The sequence below is a fragment of the Manis javanica genome, chromosome 11 (assembly GCF_040802235.1).
Source record: "Manis javanica isolate MJ-LG chromosome 11, MJ_LKY, whole genome shotgun sequence".
In the NCBI taxonomy this organism is placed as follows: domain Eukaryota; kingdom Metazoa; phylum Chordata; class Mammalia; order Pholidota; family Manidae; genus Manis; species Manis javanica.
In genome coordinates, this window is record NC_133166.1 from 118,647,559 (window position 1) to 118,653,573 (window position 6,015).

The following is a 6,015-nucleotide window of genomic DNA, read 5'->3' on the forward strand; positions in this document are numbered from 1 at the left end:
GTTTTATTTTTAAATCCATAAGCAAAATAGAAAAAGGAAACCCCCAGGGGTATTTACACCTCTTAAGCAGTAATAACAGGCATGCTGCAGTTACATTCCAGGTGTCATCCATCGCTCACAGGACCCTTTCCAGAATTTTCCTTCTCTGCAGTGTTTTAAGATGCTTAGAAATGTGCTTTGTTGTAAATAACATGCAACATCCTGCAAGAGCTTGGTTCCCCATGCCAGGACCACATCCAGACATGCCTGGTCCTCTGGGTCTCTGGACCTGACATCCACGTGCTCACAGAGGCACCAGAGACTCGAGCCACTCGGTGCTGCCTGAGAAGTACGTGAGAGAAACTTCAGTTAACCCTTTGGCATTCCTGGGTGGGTCCTTTTAACCTTTTTTCCAATATACAGGGTTGTGTGGTCTTATCTCTGCCGTGATGAAATAATAATAATAATAATAATAATAATAATAATAATAATAATAAATTGCTATTTAATGAAGACCCTATAGTGTTCAACTCTCGAGGGGAGGACTAAACAAATGCCCCCTTTCTTTGGCGGAGATGGGAACAACGGAGAATACAGCCCTTGGCTAAGGATTTATTAGAGACTTTTACGGGAACAGCCCTTTCCTCGTGTAACTATGGGAGCAGTCATGAAAGGCCCGGGCACTGCTCTGCATGGTCACGCCACTTACTGGATCCCGGGTGGGAGCGGGGTCCAGAAAGAGAGGCAGCTGGGAAAACACCCTCCTCCTCCTTCCCGGCTCAGGCTGGTATGTCTCTGAGTCTCGGCTGGTAGGCGTGGCTCTCAGCGCTCCCAGAGCTAGTTGGCCAGGCCACGCCTTCAGGGGGCGGGCTGGGGGCGGGCCAGCAGGGGAGTCTGCCAGGACTTCCCAGGCCTGCCGCTGGGGCCAAGCCCACCCCTCCTCGCTGTGCTGGGGTGGGTGTCTGGGCCATTTCCCTCTGTCCTGGCTGCTGGGGGAAGGCCCTCCTGGGGGTGGGGACACAGCTTCCCAGCATGCGGGGGTCGGGTGGGGGAGGACTGTCATAGGTATGGCAGAAGGAGGCAGGAGGCTGAGGTTCAGGTGTGGGAAGAATGAATGACTGGAGGAGGCCTGCCTGGGTTTGATCCGGCTCCACCTCCAGCTGTGGGGATTGGCCCAGTGATTGAGCTCCTCTGAGCCTAGCCAGTTTCCTCATCTGGACAACGAGGAAACTCACAATACCTTCCTCTTGGGGCTGTCACAGGGATTAGATGAGATAACACATGTCAGCTTCTAGGATGGGTGCATGGTGCACGGAACGGGCTGGAAGAATATTAGCTGTTAGTTTATTATTATGATGATTATTATGATTATTATCATGGGGTATTACAAGAGAGACGTTCAAACACAATAAACCCTTCCGTGAGGGGCACTTTGGGAGAAGGATCTAACTTCTGAGGTGCTCCCTCAGAAAAGCTCTCTCTAGCTCATACCTTACAGCACCACACCTCCCAGGTTGTAAAGCTGTCTAATTACTCCAGCCCATCAGGTCTCAGCGCATTCAGGGAGGCAGAAGAGTGTAGAGATTTCCAGCACAGACTCTGGGGCCACACTGCCTGGGTCTCAATCTAAGTTTTGCCCTTCCGGAACATTCCTTAACCCATCTGTGCCTTGGTTTCTTCACATGAGACATGAAATGATGCAAGAACCTCATCAATGAGGTCATGAGTGCTGGTGGTGTGGGGACACCAGGGGCCAGTGCAGAGAAGTGGGAGATTCAGGCTCTGGCCTGCTTTCCCACCCAGCTGGAGGCCCGGACTATGAGGGGCACACACGGTGGGGCACACTGGCTCCCAGTGGGTTGTTTCAGTTCATCCTCTCTCCACCCGTGGAAGGCTGGCATTTACTGCCCCATTTTGCAGATGAGGAACTGAGGCCCAGAGACCCAGGAATGGAGGTATTGCTCCCAGGCCTGACTGACCCTGGAGCTGACATCCCTGACCAGGACTTCCCGGCCTCCAGCTCTGTGGAGGGGCCTCTGTTACCCGTCTCAGGCATGTTTTCTCTCAGCAGACTCTATCCTTCCAGGTCCAACATTCAATCCTTTTCTATTTCCCACCTGCTGGTTTCCCCTTTGTCTATTCATCCTAAAGAGCAGCGACTTGAAGTTCACACTGACTGTGCTCTGCAACCTCAGACTCACAGAAGCAACAGCAAGCCTTCGCCTTCTAGAATGTGTCCTGGAGCCTGGGAGGGGGTCATGGTCTGCAGCAGATACTTGGGAAACGTGGAGGGGGAGGGACTTGCACTGGAGCCAGCCCGGAAGGCTTCCTGGAAGGGGTGGGCCTTGAGACAGACTTGGAAGAGGTGAGACCCCTCTGCCAACAATAGAAGGAAGGGCAGAGCTGTGGAGAGCTCTGGTGCCTACCGCCTGGCTTTGAACCTTAGCCTTGTAGTCAACTAGCCTGGTGACCCTGGGCCTTTCAGTTAACCTGTCTCTGCATTAGTGTCCTCATCAGAAGCAGAAGCATAGGGTTGCAGATGAAGGAGGAGTATGAGCCCAAAGGCCTGGGTCCTCACTCCACATGTCAACCTTGATACCATTGGTCGCTATGTCTGCTGGGCTCCTGTCTGATGCTACAGGCTTTATTTGTATCATCTCATTTACCTTACTTGGGAGATCGTATGTTTGTCCCCATTTTCAGTAGAGGAAACACTCCCAGAGAGGTCTGCTGACTGGCCCAATGTCACACAGTTGGCAGATGGTACAGCAGAAGCCAAGAACTCGGGGCTGTCAGATTTCAGAGCCTGTGTCCCTAACACTTGAGCCACTTTCTCTGACCCGTCCTCTCAGGCTTCCCCATCATTGAAAGGAGCGGGGGGTTGGACAAGTGACAATCTGTCCAGTCTTGCAGTCCCAGCTGCCAGCTGTAGAAGGAAGGGTTCCTACTGGAGCCTAGCACCCCCTGCCAGCCTCTCAGCAGTGTCCCTGTCCCACCCCCAGGATGGTGAGGAGCAGGTGCTGGGGTGAGGAGTCTTGTTCTGGGGCTCATTTTCCTGCCTCTGCAGTGGGTGGGGGTCTTGGAGAAGCTGGGTCCCCAGTGCCCAGGCTCTGCTGGCTAAATTTAGGTGATGGGATATAGAAGGAACAAGGTAATTAAGGGGTGTTGTGTCACTTTCCAACTGCCTCTCACGTCCCCTGAGCAGTCACACGCCACTCGGCAGGGAGGAGAGGAGGCGTGGGTGTCAGAGGGGAGGAGCAGAGGGACAGCTGGGGCTGGAGGAGGTGGGGGAAGAGCCACAGCCTTCATCCCAGACTCACGGGCTCAAGGAACATGGGCTGCCTGGACCCAGATACTGCCCCTGTTGTCCAGGGACTCTGCAGGTCCTCCAATTAACATCATCCCTAGATGGAAAGAAGTGCCCCTTGTCACTGGAAGTGCTCTGCAGAGGGGATGTCTGCCAATATCGATCATGCACAATATGCAACAGGTATGTTTGCATGTATGTTCTCAGCAAGTCCTCCCAACTACTCTCTATGGGAGGCATTGTCAAACCCATTTTACAGAGGAGAAAACCAAGAAATGATCTGCTTGTGTTTACATAGCTGAGGCTTGGGGAAGCCTGGGTATGAACCAGGCAGGCTGGCTCCAAAGCCTGTGTTCTTAGCCTCGGGTCCTTTGTAGTACAGTCAGTTAGCACTCTGACCAGAGAAGGATTACCAAGAAGCCTTTGCTGAAGAGGTGAGAAAAGAAGGCATCCTAGGTGGTAGGAGCCACCTTGGCAAAGACTAAACCATAAGTCTGCCCCCCTCCAAAGTGCACAGGCTGGCATATGAGCAAGCATGAGGCTTCTGTTTTGGGGTCCTGATGGTTGTTGCTTGTGTCCCTGTAACTATCTAAACCAGACCTCAATCACCCAATTAAAAGTGGGCAAAGGATTTGAATAAACATTTCTCCAAAGAAGATATGCAAATGGCCAATAAGCACAGGAAAGGTGCTTAACATCATTAGTCATCAGGGAAATGCAAATCAAAACCACAATGAGCTACCACTTCACACCCACTAGAAGGGCTATAATCAGAAAGACAGACTATAACAAGTGCTGGCAAGGATGTGAAGAAATCAGAACCCTTGTGCATCAGTGGGAAGGCAAAATGGGGCAGCCGCTTTGGAAAACAGTTTGGCAGTTCTCCAGAAAGTTAAACATGGAGTTACCATATGGCCCAGCAATTCTACTCCAAGGTATATACCCAACAGAACTGAAAACAAATGTCCACAAAAAATTGTATGGGAATGTTCATAGCAGCTCTAGTCATGGAAGCCAAAAAGTGTAAATAATCTAAATGCCCATCAGTTGATGAATGGATAAACAAGATGTATTATATCCACACCCTAGAATATTATTTGGCCTTAAAAAGGCATGAAGGGTTAGCCAGAGATGGGTAAGATTCCTCAAGGGAGGAACAACCTAAGACAGGCACAGTCGCAGGGGGGCCATCAGGTGAGAAATTGGGGATCAACAGTGGTGAGGCTTAGAACCTCACCCCCCCTGTTTTGAGAGAAATCTTCTGCATCCATGGATGTTTTATTGCCCTTGTCTAGCTTGGATTAACACATAGTTTACAGGCACCCACCTGATCATCTACAATTGCTCTCTTACAACACTAAACTATGTTTTCTACCTATATCTTGCATCTACCTACCACTTCAGCATTTTATTAAAAATAAAAATAATAATAATAATAAAGGGAGAAATGTGGGATCCACATATAAATCAAGTATAAAAATCAAATGAATATTCATATTTGACCTGATTGTTTATAGTTCATAATGCATGATCAAAACCAAAAGTTTCTGTGATGACTGCCCTTGTACTATTCACCACGTAAGAACTTATTCACTATGTAAGAATTTGTTCACCATGTAGGAACTTGTTCGTTATGCTTCAGAAGATTGGAGACTGATGAGAATTAGGCTTGAGATGGATTAATGATTGTGCATTGAGCATTGACTCCCCTATACAGAATTTTATTGTTAACAACCATTTGATTAATAAATATGAGAGATACCCTCTCAAAAAAAAAATTTAAAAAAAGGCATGAAGCATTGAATATGCTACAACATGGATGAACCTTGAGAAGTTATGCTCAGTGAAAGAGCCAGACACAAATAGCCATATATTGTACAATTCATTTATATGAAGCATCCAGACTAAGCGAAGTCTTAGAGACAGAAAGTAGATTAGTGATTTCCAGGGGGTGGGGGCAGGGGAGGATGGGAAGGGACAGCTAATAAGTGCAGGGTTTCTTTGATGGGGGATGATATGAATATTCTGGAATTAGAGGGGAGGGGTAGAGGTACAACTTGATAAATATACTAAAAAATCACTGAACTGTAGACTTTAAGTGGGTGAGCTTCAGGGTATGTGACTTACATATCAATAAAGCTGTTATTAGGGAAAAATCCCCAAACCCTATCAGATCTGCCTCTAATATTTGCAAGAGCACAAATGGAGACCCACACACCACATGCCTAAATATCTAAAATCAAGCAATCAAGCTGTTAAATAAAATATTTTCCCTTCTCTTACCTTGACAAATATACCTTCATAGTGGCAAAATTGAAAAGTGTGTATAAAGTTATGTTTTTCATATGCTTGAAAGCTGGTGTGTTTAGGTATTCTGTTGATACACTGGCTGTGTTTGGGCAAGTGATAAAATAAAAGACATGAATAACTCATAAATTACTATAGTTTTATTCCACAAAAATGTTCACGCCTTCATTTCACCAAAATTACTAATTCTGTGTTCTAGTAACAGGAGTAATCTGAAATGACTAAAGAAATAAAATATAGTTTTCACCCAAAAGATAAATTATAGTTAATATAAAAAATTCTAAATATTTTCAAGAAGATATTTTTCTAAAATGGCAAAATAATTTACTGAAATTAAGAGGCAGAATATAAATGATAATTAATGTAACATTTTAAATCAACTCTGAATATTAATTTCTTAAAGTTTTAATTAAGCGTTATTA